Source organism: Chelonoidis abingdonii, chromosome 2, assembly GCF_003597395.2.
Source record: "Chelonoidis abingdonii isolate Lonesome George chromosome 2, CheloAbing_2.0, whole genome shotgun sequence".
In the NCBI taxonomy this organism is placed as follows: Eukaryota; Metazoa; Chordata; order Testudines; family Testudinidae; genus Chelonoidis; species Chelonoidis abingdonii.
The window spans coordinates 36,881,122-36,898,575 of record NC_133770.1 but is presented as its reverse complement, the minus strand read 5'-3'; positions in this window follow the sequence as shown (position 1 = coordinate 36,898,575).

Sequence of the window (17,454 nt, the reverse complement as noted above, 5' to 3'; positions counted from 1 at the left end):
TGGAAAAATAATTTGGGGGGAAAGATGGTCTTTTGGGTAATACTAGATGAATATTTTGTTTGTTTTGGGGCAAGTGGTTTTTGTAGGTGCAAATGTAAACGTGTGTCACAGCTGTCAGACTGTATGAAAAGTATACCAACAAAAGTATGGGATACCGCTGACTGGAGGGTGACAATTTTGCTTTGTGACAACTTTTGAAGTTTCAAAATTTGTTTTCATACCACATTGGAACAAACCCCAAACTTTTCCAATGCTTTGGCAAAACAAAACAGTGTCAAAACGTCTCTTTTCCTCTCGGAAAGGATTTGCTTCTGTTCCCCCTCTCTCTCAGGTCTGCATTGATCAGAAAGCTCTAGACATCAGAAACCTTTCTGATGAAATTTCTGTCAAAGTCAATATGTCTCCACGAAACCTTTTTGGCTTTGATAAAACAGCATATTCCAGCAAAAATGCATATTGAAGAAAAATCTTCCAGCCAGCTCTGGTGTTTGACTACTGAAAGAACAGGAGCATGTAGGTTTAACAGGTGTTCACACCAGCAAATATGTATACGGCCTGGTATTGGCTCTGATGAAAATTGACTTCAAAATGCCTGCAGGCAGAATAAAAATAGTACTGCATTTTATTTTTTACTTTATTTTTATGCAGAGCAGATTTTAGTTTAGCTAAGGCACTGGGCTGGCACTCAGGATATGTGAATTTTGACCTTAGCTCTGCTAAAGACTTCTTGTGTGTCTTTGGGCAAGTCACTTAATTTCTCTCTGTGCCTCAATTCTCCATCTTCAAAATGTGCATAGTGATATTCTTCTACCTCCCAACTGTTGTGAGAATGAATATATGGTAGAATTGGGGCACATGTATATATTTTTCCCAGTTGCTTAAAATATGGTGCATTAGTAACTTTAGACCTATTATATGTACCGCTGGTTCAACCATTGTGATCAAGCTAACTTGCCTAATCAGGCTGCTGATGTGTAGGAAGACAACTGACGTGCTGAAAATGCAAGGAATATAAATCAAAAGTATGGACCGTTGTGATCATCTAGATTGACTTCATGTATAACACAGGCCATAGACTGATTTCTTTTCATTTAGAATGCATTCAATCTTGATTTAAAAATTGCCAGTGTTGGAGACTCTAGCACAGCCTTTGGTAAATTGTGCCAATGGTTAATAATCCTCACTGTTGAAAATGTTTGCTTTATTTCCAGTCTGAATTTGTCTAGCTTCAACTTCTATTCAACACTCAATCATGTTATACCTTTCTCTGTTAGATTCCCTGTGTCAGTAGTTACAGGCTGTGATCAAGTCATCCCTTAACCTTCCCTATGCTAAACTTCACAGTTTGAGCTCCTTGCGTCTATCACCATAAGGCACATTTTCTAATCCTTAAATCATTCTTGTACCTCCTCTCTGCACCCTCTCCAGTTTACGACGTCCTTCTTGAATTGTGGACAGCAGAGCTGGACACAGGGCTTGGCTACATTGGCACTTTACAGCGCTGCAACTTTCGCGCTCAGGGGTGTGAAAAAACACCCCCCTGAGCGCTGCAAGATGCAGCGCTATAAAGTGTCATTGTAATCAGGGCGGCAGCGCTGGGAGCGCGGCTCCCAGCGATGCACTTTACACCCGTAAGGGATGTGGTTTACAAGCAGCGCTGGGAGAGCTCTCTCCGAGTGCTGCGGCTCTGACTACGCTCACTCTTCAAAGCACTGCTGCGGCAGCGCTCCCACAGTGCTGCTGGGGCAGCGCTTTGAAATTTCTAATGTAGCCAAGCCCACAGTATTCCAACAGTGGTCGTGCCAGTGCCAAATACAGAGGTAAAATTACTTTTCTATTCCTCCTCGAGATTCCCCTGTTTATGCATCCCAGGGTCACATTAGCAGTTTTGGCCTCAGCACTGCACTGGGAACTCGTATTAATCTGATAATCCACCATGATCCCTGCATCCTTTTCAGAGTCATTGCTTCCCAGGATACAGTCCCTCATGCTGTAATCATGGCCTACATTCTTTGTTCCTAGATGTATATGTTTACATTTAGCTGTATTAAAACACACAGTGATGGTTTGCGCCCAGCTTACCAACTGACCCAGATTGCTTTGTATCGGTGACCTGTTATCTTCATTATTTACCACTCCCACAATTTTTGTGTCCTCTACAAACTTTATCAGTGATTATGTTTTCTTCCAGGTTTTTGACAATTGTCAAGATCAGAACTGTGGGCCCAATTCTCTCCACTTCCTCGTTCCTTATTATTTAGCTCTACGTAAAGTATGTGTAAAACCTGCTATTCTGCTCAGGGATCATTTTATATTCAAATTGCACATAGCTGTAAGCAGGGTCTGAATGACAACTAGCTGGGAGGGGAAGAGAATATGGGTGTGTTTATGTAAATACAGTTTGATCCTGTTCTGTTTACATATTCATCATTTACAGCTGTGTCAAAGGATCAACTTTGGCTGGTGTTGCGTAGAAATGATCTTAGTGCTGAATGCAGGGATAGTGAAATATGGTTACCAATGTTGTAATTATTGTAGCTGGATTGTGCTTAAACTGTCCCAAATGAGGGGGGCGGGGAAGCACCCTCAGTTGAAAGAGCCTTATTAAGCAGGGGCTCGAATGTCTGAGTCCTGTGAAAGTAAGAGGGGGTGGGGATAGGAATCCTGGTCAATAGATGACACCCCTTCCCCCCTGTCCTCTTTCCTGTCCCACTGTTCAAAAAATAGAGCTAAATAGGTTTCCTTAGGAGCCTCTTTTGTTATTTTAATTGCTCAATCAGAGCTGAAACCAGTTGTGGTAGGACTGTGTTTCTGCCCTGCCTGCTAAGAGCTGAAATCACTTGAGATGGGGCAGTGTTTCTGCCCAGCCTGCAAAAGAGCTGAAAATTACTGAGACAGCTGTGCAGAGGTCACAGCAGAGAGGCAGAAGGTGCCTGATAGTCAGCTGGTGAATGAGTGACCAGCAGTCTGGTGGTGAAGAGAGGTGATGAGCGGCCAGCAGGTGCAGACAGAGAAGCGTGATGAGTGACCAGCAGGGCAGCGGCAGAGAGGACGGTGGTGGAGAGGCGTGATGAGCAGCCAGTAGGGCAGCCAGTGGAGGGGCATGGCGAAAGCACTGAGTAGGTGGTCAGTGAATGGCCAGCAGAGTGAGTACGATGCCTCTTTACCCCACCTGGGGGGAGATGAACTCTGCAGATGCACCTCTGAACTCTGGGTCTGCACTGACCAAGGACAGCAACTGTGAGTGGGGTGGAGAGAAGGGCTGGACATGTGAAAGGGACTTTTGGGTTGTTGGACTTAAGAACTTGAGGGGAAAAGGACACTGCACAACCTCCTTGGGGGTGGGTCTTTTACTCATGGTTTGTGTTTATGAACCCTGTTTGCATTCTTTCCCAAATTAACTCGGAGTTATTTCCCTCCTTTTATTAAAAGTTTATTTTCTACAGTTGGACTCTGCTTTTGAGTGGGGAAGCACTGTCTCTCAAAGGTGCCCAAGGGTGGTGTGTCATTTTCCCAGTTTACTGGCGGGCCTTGAGCCGGTTCTGTGTTGTATTGATGGAAAGGAATCCCTAGATATTGAACCCGGCCCTGGTTGCTGCTGGCTCCACCTGGCAGAAGGGTTACATATATAAAAAGTCTATTAGCTCCCATGTACTATGCATCAAATTTAACCTCGTCTCCAATTTCAAAGTCGTGCACAGCTTCGTCTCTCTGCCCTTGACATCTCTCCTCAGGCTTTCTGTTGCCCCCAGCCCGTCCACTCTGCCAGTGTTCCTCCCTACCTATCAATTTATCACAATGTTGCCCCATACCTTGCTCCATGCAGCCCTAGTTCATGGGACAACCCTCCAGAACTCATCCACAGGGGAGGACCCTCTCCTGCCCATGTTTAAAGACCCACTTCTGACATGCTGCCTGCAGTGAAGCTAGCTTGCTGGTATAAATAAATTCCTATCTGGAGTTCCTCTTCCTCTAACTTCTGTGTGTCCAGAGACAGTGAGCGCCTTAGGGTGGGGACCTTTTCTCCTTCAGCATCTGGAAAACACCCAGCACACTGCTATACTATACTAAATACACACTGTGAACAAATGTTTTATTATGTAGCATTCTGCACCTGTTTTGCACAGGTACTGTTGGGTTCACAGCGTGAAAGGGAGTGAAGAGTCAGGCCCACAATTGAAGGAAAGACTCGACACCAATTTGCAGGATAAACGAGGAGGTGAAAAAGCTGCTTTTCTGAGTTCACCTGCCTCTTTTATTATCTAAGATTACACATGCGCAATTGCACAGCACAAATCAAGATTTCTTACAAAAATCTCCCATCACGAGCTCAACAGCATAGCAAACTGCAAAAACACCCCCAGCTGCAAACGCAGCAGTCTGGGAAAAAGCAAAGGGGGGAAGTTACAAAACACCACCAGATGCAGACGGGGCCATCCATGTGAAAGTACAGGGGAGGATGGAGGAAGGCCAAGTTCCTGAGATAAGAAACCGGGTGTGCCCAGTTTGTAGACAAGAACAAAATGCCTCAATAATAAGGTATCCAGGCCTGTGGGCCCGGGGTCATTCCTACACACAATTTCTACGTTCTCTAAGCTATACACGTAGGGAGCTGCACCCTGCTCCTTTGGTTCCTAAAACACTGGCCTCTACTAGTGTAGCTGTTAACAGTAGCCTGTTGGTCATCCTCTTTGTGGGGCAGACCATAAAGAGTGATGTTACTGATTCATGCACACAAAAAATACTTTACACAATTTAACTGAAGTCAGTAGTGAAACTCCCATGACTTCGGTGGTGCAGGATCTGGCCCTCATTTCATGTCCTAAAAAATACTTCAAAGGGCACCTTGGCGATCTATCAAAAAACAGTCCTGCCATACACATGAAGATAATCCCTAAGTGGGGAATGATTCCTGAAGGAAACATGTTCACTAGTCTATTGATGAAAAGCAACCATCTGTGGTGGGAAAGCAGGTACAGCCAATTCTAACCAATATTGTCAGAATGCTTTTTGAACTGTTTTCCTGCTCTATTCTTCATGCACTTGCCCTCACAGCCTGCTCCCATTCCTCACATGGGTGCAGCTCTTGATATGGAAACATCCATTGCACACTTTGTTCTCTTCATAACTTTATTATACTTAATTCCCTACAGGGGATATCGGGGAATCACCACAGACTAGCATCACTTCTAATAAGTGACTCACAACCCCTGTTGTACCTCATTGCCTACCAGGGCACTGGGGGATCATATTAACATCACATCTCATATGTTAATCAGAAGAAGCAGTGTAGAGAATCAAAGTATTTGATGTGGTCTGATTTTATTATTTGTGTTTACACTAGCACCTAGAAGCTGCAACTGAGATCAGGCCCCCGTTGTGGTAGGTGCTCTATAATGAGAGTCCTTGGCTCCAAAACTTACAGTCTAAATAGATAAGGTAGAGAAAGGATGAGGAGAGAAACAAAGGTGCTCCGATTAGATAAGGTACCTACAATGCCATACCACCACATGCACAATTGTATTGTTAAGACCGTGTACCCCAAAGGTTTTAACCCTAATTCAATAAGTTTTAATGTAACTCCGTGAGGCTTATCTTAATTGCATCAGGGTTGTTCAGGATATTGTCAGTCTGTCACAAGCTCCACCTAGCCTGGTGCACAGCAGTCCATCTGTCCACAGAGTCCAGTTCAAGGTCTCTGTCCCTGAATGAAAAAGTTCTGAAACCTGCTGACCTTGCTGCATTTAGAAAAAGTGCAGAGCGCACACATTTCGCCCAAGCTTTCCACAGTGGTGCCCATGCACTGATGCCCCCACTCGCCTCTGTTCAGGAATAATTTAAAAATGATTGTGTCCTTTGCTCTTTACACAACAGATATACTATGAAGGAACCACAAGGACATGGTGGGGTCCAAATTGTCCTGTTTACTGAACATATGTAGCATACAAGACCTAGCTACAGATATACATTGCACCTCATTAGGGTTCTGGTGGCTTCTGAGATATAGAAGATAGGGAGGCCACTAGCAGGCTCACAAACAATGTAAAGGGACACTCTGACACCCCACAAAAACCGAAACCTCTTGCTGACAGGGACGAAGGGCAACAATTATCTCTCTCCTTTCTGTACTGAAGAGGTGCCCAAAGGCTGTGGTGATGGACACCAATATAAGACCATAGATTTTTCCAGTTCTGAATGGAGGAAAGTGGAACTATCCACCCTGAGCTACATCTGTGTGGTAACATGACAAATGCTAACTTTTTAATGCTGACCACTGTTTTTGGAATAACAGCCTGTTTCCTGTAACTGCTTCTTAATTAATAGCTTTAATTATCTTTTCATCTAATATGTTGCTAGACTTCTGTTATTTTACATTATATTGCTGCTTGATCTTTTCATCTAGTCTTGAAACATACTGAATGATATCAAACACATGGATGTAATTAGGCAATTTTATAAGTGTCAGCAATTGTCTGTATCTGGCAAGGTCCAAAATCTAGTTATGTGAATCTTCTTTTGATTCAAATGAAATGGATATTAATGTGCATGTACATTCGCAACTTTTGCCAGAGCCGTTGCTTTTATCAGACTATCTTTTGCCTATGTTGCGAGAACACAAGGTGCTGTCTCAGCAAAAGGACTGTTAGATGCTGTTTCAAACCAAACACAGGTAAGGTAATACCATTAAGTTTTCACCTTAACTGTATGCTGAAGTTCAAGGCTCAGTGTGATAATGGTCATTGTACAACATTTTTTTTTTGCTGTAGCCATCCAAGATTTATAATTTTAAGGAGGTGATCTTGCCTTTTTATCAACTGAGGCATCATTTTTCCAGGATAACTAGCATAAATTGTATGTATATTTGTGTGTTCCCTTTTTTGAAAATGAATGTGTCAAAAGGTATCAGAAAATTATACTAAAGAAATATAAGTATAGCTGCATAACATTATTATCATTTGAGGTCAGGAGGAAACCAGTTTGTTTATGGTACATTGTTTGATTTAGCAGCTGAGTGACTCATAACAAATTGAAGATTTGTTGCTACACTGAATGCTTAATTACAAAGATAAGCTATGCTGTTAGTTCAAAGACAGCGCGTAGACCAAGACAAATGGATGCCAAGATCATGAAAACAGTTAGTGAAGTTTAAATTATAAAAGTCTGAGTTAAAAGCTGTGATTAAATATGGACAGTTTCTCACTAATCACTATTTAGGCTATTTTTTCCCTTTTGTTCCAATCTTCACTTTGACAGACGCTATCCAGGGCCGGTGCAACCATTTAGACGAACTAGGCGGTTGCCTAGGGCGCCAAGATTTGGGGGCGCCAAAAAGTGGCGCCTCCCCAAAATTTTTAAATGGTTGCAGCCGCTGCTGCTGGAGGAGCTCAGTTGCCTGCCGCTGGCAGCCCAAGGTGTCCCCCAGGTCAGGGCGCCGCCAGTCAGTGCGCCCCTGAGGTCAGTGCCCCGCCGCCGCAGCCCGGCAGCCCAGGGCGCCCCCCTCCCCGGGGTCAGGGAGCCGCGTCTCCGGTGGTCCTGCCGCAGTCGTACCTGCGGACGGTCTGCCGGTCCCGCGGCTCCGGTGGACCTGCTGCAGGCATGCCTGCGGCAGCTCCGCCGGAGCCGTGAGACCCGCGCGCGGGGCAGCGAAATGTCCCAGCGCCTAGGGCGCCAGAAACCCTAGCGCCGGTCCTGATGCTATCTGATGTGACTAAAACATAGCTGTAAAGAACAAAAAGAAAAGCAAAACACGTGGTGCCTGATTCAGCGATTACTTACATTGAACTTATACCTGTGTAACTTTGTTGACATCAATGAAGTTATGCTGGTGTGAGATCAGAATCTGGCCTTTATAGTTCCTTCCTGAAATGACATGTCAGTAAACAGACCCATCCAATTACTTATTTACAGTATCTGTTTCTTGAAAGGCATGGGAAGACTCGTCTAGCTCTTTTCCATGGAATTAGTTACACCCTTTCTGTGTTTAACATGCCCACCTCTTATAGGAACAAAAGCTTTTGAACTAAACATCTGCCATAGGTTGAGTTATATTTTACATATATAATTTGTTAGGACTAGGGATGGATGAACACATTGAGATAATTTACAAACTAGCCTGAACCTTTGGCTTGATTGTTTTATGTGTGAGGAGGGGATTTTTAAAATATTGATTTAAAAAAAAAATCAAATTCAGACATTTCTGGTCTAGTTCAAACCAAGTACAGAAAAATAAATAATGACAAAATCTGGAGAGAGGCTTGACATTAAGCCTCTCTCTTGGCATTAAGTGGGGAAGCTTGCCAAGATCAAAGGCCTCTTACTCCACTATCAGCAGTCCTTGGTAATCCAAAACTCTCACAACATCACTTATATGGCCCAGCAGGGTTCATTGTCTGCATTGTGCAGAGTGGGTTTCAGGCCACCAGTGATTTCCTAAGAAACCAGATCTTGGTCTCAGAGGACTTTCTTTCCTGACCAGCAGATTACCATTGAGGATGTTGAAATGCCAGTAGTGATCCTGGGGAACCCAGCTAACCCTGTGCTCGCCTGGCTCATACTGGCCACCTCGACAGCACCAAGGAGAGATTCAACTACAGTCTCAGCAGGTGCCGAATGACAGTTTAATGTGTTTTTGGTCGTTTGAAGGATTGCTGGCATTGTTGGCTCTCGATGAGAAAAACATCCCAGTGGTTATAGCTGCCTGCTGTGTCCTGCATAATATCTGTGAAGCTAAGGGGCAAAAGTCTCCGTCGGGGTAGAAGGCGGAGGTGCATCGGCTGTCTGTTGAATTTGAACAGCCAGCTACAAGGGCTATTAGAAGAGCTCAATGTGAAGCTATACACACATGGAGGTTTTGAAAGACCATTTTAATAGTGAGCCAGAATACCATTTGTTGCTGCAGTGTGCTCTACCTGGCGTTGCTCTTTTGCAGCCTGGAATTAATCTTGTAGTGATTACTCTGTATGTAGGAATATAACATTGTAATATAACCTATTAATAGTGTCTGTGAATGATATTATGGGTTCTGTGACAAAGTGAAATAACAGGAAATTGGTGCATGTCAGACATGCTCAGCACCAGCATATGTTGTAAACTAATAGAGATTAATTTTGTTCCAAAAAATTGAATTTTATCTGTAACATGAACCAGGCAATTAAAAAAAAACATTTAAAACTTAATAAATTAAGGGAACAGAACTTATGAATGGGAAAGAACACTCTGTTCCAGGTACATGCACACCACCTGTGGCTTTCACAGGGTAGTGTATGTGAAGCTGTGATTTTCTTTAATGTTCCCTGGGATGGAGTGGTAGGGGTAGTGCAGTGGCCCCTTGATGCCACGTGGCATGTTGAGGGAGGGCATAGGGAGATCCCAATATTGAGTTCTGCAGAGGGAGGCAAGCATGGGATTGTTTAATCTGCAGGTCTACCAGAGTCTGCAGCATTTCAGTTTGCTGTCTGAGAAGTGAAAGCATCTCCTGTTGCATGTCCTTTTCCTTTTCCTGAACCTTTCTCCTCTCTCTGCTGTATCCTTCTCCAAGCTGTCTCAAGGGTGATCCTCCAGGCCCTGGTTTTGTTCTCTGATGCAGCACTGGCTTGCAGGATCTCCTGGAACATGCCATCCCAAGTCCTCTTCTTTCTCCTTGTTATCGGGCTCAGTCATTCTGCAGGTGTGGTGGGAAATACCCTAAATGCTCCATTGGCAGCAGCTGCAGATAGCACACACAGAGGTACCATTGTCAGTGTATTTACAACAGAAATTGAAACTTAAGATAACTGAAGCCACTTCCCTTGCTCCTCAAGAAGTGCTGCTTCTGCCTGGGTTTGATAGAGCACAGCATAAGTCACAGCACCAGCCTTGGTAAGTATGGTCCTTGGGGGCAGTTCTGGAAACGAGGGAGGAGTAGCTTGCTGGCATCAGGCCCGGTGCTTCCATTAGGCGACCCTAGGCAGTTGCCCAGGGCACCAGGATTCGGGGGGCGGCATTTTGTGCGCTCCCCCCGGGGCGCATGGGAGCTTCCGGTTCCACTCCAGTCGCGCCGCCAAAGAAGGACCTTCTGCCGACATGCTGCAGAAAACAGCGGCAGGCAATTGAGCAGCTCAATGACTGCCACTGTCGCCTGTGGCATTTTGGCGGAGGGTCCTTCTTTGGTGGCGCGACGAGAGTGGAACTGGAAGCTCCCGCGCGCCCCGTGGGGAGCACACAAAATGCCGCCCACCGAATTCTGCCTAGGGAGCCAGAAACTCTAGTGCCGCTCCTGGCTGGCATGATTATAGTTGTGTAGGTCAATGGAACTAAATACCGGCACCATTTTCTATGGGCAATGGTGATTTTAGCTGATATCTCACTCTGGAGTGTACAAGAGACCAACCAAGCATAACTGCTGCTGGCGATCCAATGCTGCCCAGGCCTGTATGCTGTTAGCCTGCATACAGCAATGGTTCCTACTGAAGTAATCACTGAGTGGTGTGGGAAACTGTACTACTGTGGTGGAAGAAATAAGGCAGCACTCCCCAGAAACCTTTGGCAGAGGACTGGAGAGTACCTCCATGAAATTTCCATCATGATCTCTATGAAGGATTCACGGGATATCTCAGTGCACATAAACAAACCGCTCTGCATGGCCCCCTCTGCCTAACTCTAGATGGGAATAAAAAGCAAAAAGCAACTCTACCTCTCTTGGTTGTTTCACTATGTCTTCTAGCACAAGTATAAAAAAGTAAATCAACAGGTATGTCCTGCTACTTTGGAGGTGCCATCCCTGTAATTTCAAAGCAAGCTGCATACTTAATGAGAGTTTCCTTCTCTTGCATCAGGCTCGACTGTCAGAACTGACTGGACTGCCGTGGAGTCAAAAACATGTCCTGGCTCACTGTGCAGCTGGATCCCCCAGTCGCCTGTCCCCCATACTTTTCCTCCTCCTCTTCCTCATTCACCTCCTCCTCCTCACTGTTCACGGCAGGGGCCTGTGACTCGAACTCCTCCTATGTATCCACAGGGCTCTTGGGGGTGGCGGTAGGGTATCAGCCAAGAATGGCATGTAGATCTTTGTAAAAGCAGCAGGTCTGTGGCTCTCCTCCAGATCGATTGCTGACCTCCCTGACCTTCTGGTATTCCTGCCACAGCTTTTTGGCTTTCATGCAACACTGCTGCTGGTCTGTATTGTAGCCCTTCTCCTGCATCCCCTGAAAAAATGCTTGTATATGGCCATGTTTCTACCGCTGGATCGGAGCTGTGCCTGCACAGCCTCTTCTCCCTACCGGCCCAGGAGCTGCAATGTATTTCCAGACAGGAGTGCAGCTCCAGCATGTAGCCTGCATAGTCAGCTGGTCACTTGCACACAATAATGGAGAGTTGCTAGGTGTGCTCACCAAGCCAGGCAATCAGGAAAAAAATTTCAAAAATTCATTGGCATTAACGGGGAGGGGCGGCTTCCTGTCTACCAGACCCCTGGGCAGCAGAGTTCACAATCATGACCAGAGGAGAAGTCCCCAGGCAGAAGTAGGCAGGGAAGGGCTGTTGTTAGGTCTGAAGCTCCAGACCCAGCAGCAGCATTTCTTCAACTTCCCTCTCCACAGCCTCCTGCTGCTCCAGGACTCTGTCTCTCTGCTCTGGGGCCATACATGAAGGCAGGGCTCTGTGCAGGGCAAGTCTGTGACCTCAGCCCTGAGGCTCTCACCCAGATCTCTGCCTTGCCCTGAAAGTTGTGGGATCAGTAGAGTTTCTCATGTCATTGTGACAGCTTCTCCTGCAGGTGCCAAAATCCCATGACATGCAATCAGTTCACAAAAGAAGTCAACGCTGCCTTCACCTGGCCACTTGGAGGGGACTCCCGTTCCCCACCACTGCCCCCAAGCTCGAGATGCTGCCATTGTATTCCCTCCATCTCCCATCCCTGTCCTCTGCAACTCTTCAGCCTCCCTTCTCTCCCACAATCCTGTGCTCCCATTCCTCTGCAGCCTCCAAATCTGCCTCCTGCTCCCCACAGTCACCTGTTCCCTCTCATTCTCCCTATCCATCTTTCACAGTGTGTATACTGCTCTTCACAATCCCTGTGTCCTATTTACCACCCTGAACAATACAGTGGCAGCCATTTTGTTTGTGGGCTGGCTTCAATCTAATTGAAAACAGTGGGAAGTGGCAGCCAAGTGTATTCAGAGCATGCAGGTAGATTGCAGGGTAATTACAGCCATGTTGCTGACTTCAGCTCCATTAATAGGAAATGTTGGCCATTTCAAATAAAGGGAAATTTATGAGCTAGCTGACTGTCATCATGTTTTCATGAGACTGGTAAAAACAACACCCAAAAGTCACTGGAGTCACTATAAAATATGGGAGTTGGCAGTGCTGCACCCCACAGAATAGGGTGCATGGCCCAGCACTAAACTCTACCAATCCCTGTGGAACTCTGGGAATCCACAGGAGACCTGGCCCACATGCTTATGGGCTTTGCTGAGTTGAGGCTGTAAGAGATACTAAGATAAGGTGTGCGAAGTGGGTATTCACCCACGAAAGCTCACGCTCCAAAACGTCTGTTAGTCTATAAGGTGCCACAGGATTCTCTGCTGCTTTTTAAGATAAGGTGTGTGAACAAATAAACCCCTAAGAACAGGAACAATGAGTTACGTAAGTATGACAGGATGCACTAGGTCTAGAGGCCCTCTGCTGGAGGCTTTGCAGCGCTGCCTCACCCCACCCAAGAAAAGAGCAAAGGAGAAATCCTCCAGGCAGCCTAGAGTATCTGCAGGGGAGCAGCCAATCAGGGGTGAGGAGGGCCATATATAAAGGAGCAGCAGACACAAAGCAGTTAGTTACTGCCTGGAGTTGGAAAAAAGAGAGAAAACTAGGTTCTTGGCTGGAAGAGCAACAGGACCATACACAGCTCAGGGTTGGCAGGGATGAGGCTAGAGAAGGTTACCGACAACAGGGGGAGCTAAGAAAGAGCTCCTGGCTGGCACTGGGAACTGAATCCAGAACCTAGCCAGACCAAGCTAGGTACTGTGATGAGCCTTGTTGGTCTGGGTAAAGACTGAGCCTGGGGGAGTGGGGATGACCTGATGAAAAAGACACATCAACAGAGGGTACTGCAGTGGGCCCTGTTGTACTGTTCTAAAGGGCAGTGACTCCAAGTAGGAAGCGTTGGTGGAAGGTAAAGACTCTATACCCTGGAAGATTGTATGTTCTGTTCCACCTACAGATAGTGTGTGTGATGCCTCATGAGGGCTGAGTCACTGAAGGCATTGGGTGGGGGATGTCCTTGAGAAGTGAGTGTTACTCCCGTGCCAAACAGAGAAACAGCAGGCTGTCACACCTGACCAGAAAGGGGGTGCTCATGAGAGGTGGATGCTGACACTGTTACAGTAAGTAAAAGGAATCCCAGATCTATAGGCAGAAATCCCACAGAATGTTATTGGGCATTTGGGTAAATATGCATAGGCCTAGGAAACCTTCCCAGAGGGTGTCTTCACTATGCAGTTAACCTGGGGAGTGTCACCCAGGTCTGAGTTCTTGGGTTAGCCTAAATTAGTGTGAACATTCTCACAGCAAACCCCCCTGCCCATGCTACTGTGTCCTCACTGATTCTGCGCTCACCTGTGGGTATGCCTGGGAGCATATCCCCTGCTTCTTTGTACAGAGATGCTCTACAATTCTTTGCCAGTCAGTTGGAGGGGAACTTGTCTGTCTTTTGGGGGGAATTGTGGGAAAGCATTGGAGGACTCTTAGAACTTGAGTGATTTGTCTCTGCCTCCTCACTGTGGGTAGGTGGGTTCCAGCATGAGGGAAAGTGGAGCTGGGGTTCTAACCTATACCCTAGCCAGGTAAGGTACCCCTGGCTTAAAGCACCTAAAACCTGGGCCAGAGGTTTTCCTATGGGGATAGTAGGCAGAGCCGAGTGAATAACTCATGTTTCAGTACACTGCTAATTCTGAAAAATTGAAATGAAATTTTGTATGGATTGAAATGAAACCAAAATTCTTCAGAATTTTTGGTACATTCAAAAGGTTGGAAAAATTTCATTTTGGGTTTTCATTTGACCTGAAACAAAATGTTTCATTTCAGGAATCTTTAATAAAATCAAAGGAGATGAGGGAGGGATGGGGGTTGTGATTAATTATTTTGATGTTTGGGTGCTAGATTCACAAGGGGATTTAGGCACTAAAACCAGTGTCAAAGGAGATGGTGGTGGGGTTCCCTTTATAACCTTTAGCCCAGTGGCCGGCACACTCAACTGGGATGTGAGTGTCAGGCCTCATGGGCCTTGAGTTGAACCCAGGTCCATGGAGTCATCACACTCCAATCTTCCCTCTCGCAGCTCACAGACAGCAGCTGGGACTGGGACCCATGAGGCCCAACTGGGGCACCAGCCTTACCCCTACACTCTGGCAAGGATAGCTCCAAGTCTGATTGGACTGAAGCACCTATTTAAGCCAGAAAGTTGCCTGAATAAGTGGACTTCACCCTGCCATGGAGTGCTTTCCTGTCCCCGGTATCCTGGTTGTCTGATACTGACCTGAGGGCAATCTGACTCTGCCAGACACCTGTCTCTTGGTTCTGGTCCTCTAGTTTGTCACTTGACTCTGATTTTTCTGGTGTTCCATTCTGGCCTGGGTCCCTGGCCTGTGCCTGTTGCTAGGCTAGGCTGCTCTGACAGCAGGAGGCCCAGGTTCAAACACCCTCTGGAGCAGGGACTTGAACCCACATCTCCCCTCTTCCACATAAGTGCACTAACCACTGGGGTATAGAATTTCTCTCTCACACACACCTCATGACTATTACAATATATTCTACAAGTAGAACACTGTCAACAAAAGAAATTGAGAGTGGGGATTTGAAGCTCAGTCTTACAACCTTGTTGAGGGCCCTAACCACTGCCATAAATGTTATAAAAGAGGGACCACCATCATCTTTTCCTCCAGTGGTGTGAATCTAGCCCCCAAAAATCAGAATGAGCCTTTTCATTAATATCAATAAACCATTTTGATATTTTTGAATTTTTTTTCATTTTGACCAAAACAGTTAGCCAAAATTGATACAAATTAACAGTTTTGGTTGTCCTGAATTTGAATTGTTTGGTGGAAAAAATGTTTCAGCCCAAAAAAAGGCAAGCTCTAATATTTGGGGTCGGGGGGTATTAGATTACAGTCTGAGGGAGAGCCAGGTTCATTCTTAACTGTACAGTGAAGACCAACCCACAGAAGTTTCATGCAATCTCAGTTTTGCACTCTGTATTTTATTTCACAATCTAGCAAAAGATATTGCCCAGATCTAAAGCTGTATTCCCTGCTCATTATGCATGCAGAGCCCTTCCTATCATTAATGGGAATGAAAAATGTACATTGAGGAGATAATAGATCCCTTAATCTACTACTGTTAGTTACATACAGGAAAATACCCAGGAGCACATGTAAATTTTCTTTTACCTAGATCGCAGACACCAGCCCTGCTAGTTTTGTATATATTTACTCTCATAGCTTTGTAGTTATAATACATAGTATAGTTAATATTAGTCTTTTTTTTCCATCACTTTCTTAAAATTAAGTAAGATTCCAACGGCATATAGAAGTAAAAGCAAAACAATAATTGAATGGCTGCATGCAGATTTTGTTTTTACAAACTGGTCACAAAATAAAGCTTTTTATATTTCCAAGAGAGAGAAATTGTGCACTAGGTGAATCATCACTCCCAGTGGAGAAAATAGCTGAATAAAAGCCTCCCCACTGTACCTACAGAAGTGCTGTCTGTTGCCAATTGTTCCTGTCACATAATGATGTTAACTGCAGGGCTTTTTCTTTTCCTGCAGATAGATTAGACTGCTGCCTTTTAAGTATGTTGAAGATATTACCCAGTAGCCAACAGGATTACGTTATCAGTAGCGAACAGATGGAGCATATCAGGGCCATGTCAATCATTCCACACCTGTTGATTGGGTATTTGAGCCAAAAAATTAATTGCTTAGAAATTTTAAAGCAGCAGACTAAAATCATGAAGGACTGAAAAAAATTTAGAGTAGAGTGGGAGGAGAGAAGGGAAATTTTGCCTGTTACTGGTATCGGTGTCAGCACATCTTGGAGAATGAATGACTCAGTTTGCAAACATAAGAGAGGTGGAGACAATTGAGAGCAGCAAATCTGTCAGAAATGTCCTTTATCTTTAATGGTTAACAGTTGCACTGACTGTGCAATACATTTGTACATCTCATGGACGTTAGAGAAAATGCTAAAACCTTTTAAAGAGGCACTGCCCCAGCTAGCTCTTATTTTGTTTTTCTCCCCACCCCCATGTGTAATACCTTTCTTGAAGCTTCAGCATAGGCACTTGATTTTTCTCCTTTTATTTCTTGTTCCTGTTGTTTGATTCCCCAAGACTTCTGCGCCACCAGGAGGAGCTCACACGCTGTTTTGATGTGTCAGAGTCATGGATTTAAAAAAAAAAGAATTCTCAGTCTTGTGCAGGAGAAAAGAAAATATTGTTTTCACCAACGAACCTATGTTGATGTCAGAGTGGCTAGATTATGAGCATGAACCAGATGCGGGTCCCTCCAGCTATGGTGCTGAGCACCACAGAATAACCTGTATGATGAATGTAGAGAGTTTTTCTAGGCAGAGCTCATGTCTATTGTATTTTCTGTGAAGAACTGGTCACATGGTGAGTGCTATAAAAATCAGTATCTGCACATTTTGAAAAATAGGAGGAATATGTACATATAATTGTAGGTCCAAATCCTGCAGTGAGGACAGAATGGGTATGCAGATCTGCTCACATGAGTCTTAAAATAGAGGATTTTTCCACTGTATTATATCCCAGATACCTTACATATCTTTCAAATAGATACAATTGTATACACAATTCTACTTAGGGATGTACGCTGACAGTGCTTTGGCAGGCACATTACCTACATACACTTCTACAATGTTCTCTTTAAAAGATACATATTTAATTATCCCCACTGGCACAGTGATGCACCTAGCATGCAAAGGATGGGGGGCACACAAAGTCTATGGTGGGGGGAGGGGGAAAGAATGGAGGACTGTTGTAGGGCGATACTGGGGACTCTAGCATGTGCAGGGAAGGGGGAAAGTAGGGCACCCAAAGCCACTAGCATGGGGGAGGAAGAGGAATGGGGGCACACAGAGCCCCTGGTATGAAGGAAGGGCTGGAGGGGTTGCAGGAAGACTCTTAAATAGAAGGCACTGGCAGCTAACACCCAAGGAGCTTGGGGTGAGGGAGGCAGGAAAGGAGGAATGCAAGGAGCCTCTGGGGTGTGTAATAAGTTTGCCTGACAGAAGGCACAAAATGTGTGACCCTCTAGTGTACAATGAATATCCAGGTCAAAACTTTATTGGATCAGGTAAACAAGTATCCAAGCTCCCCATGTGCCCCATGATAGAATGTAACATAAGCTCTTCCAGCCAATGGAAACTGCAGCAAATCTCAGTTGTGAAAACTCCATAACTG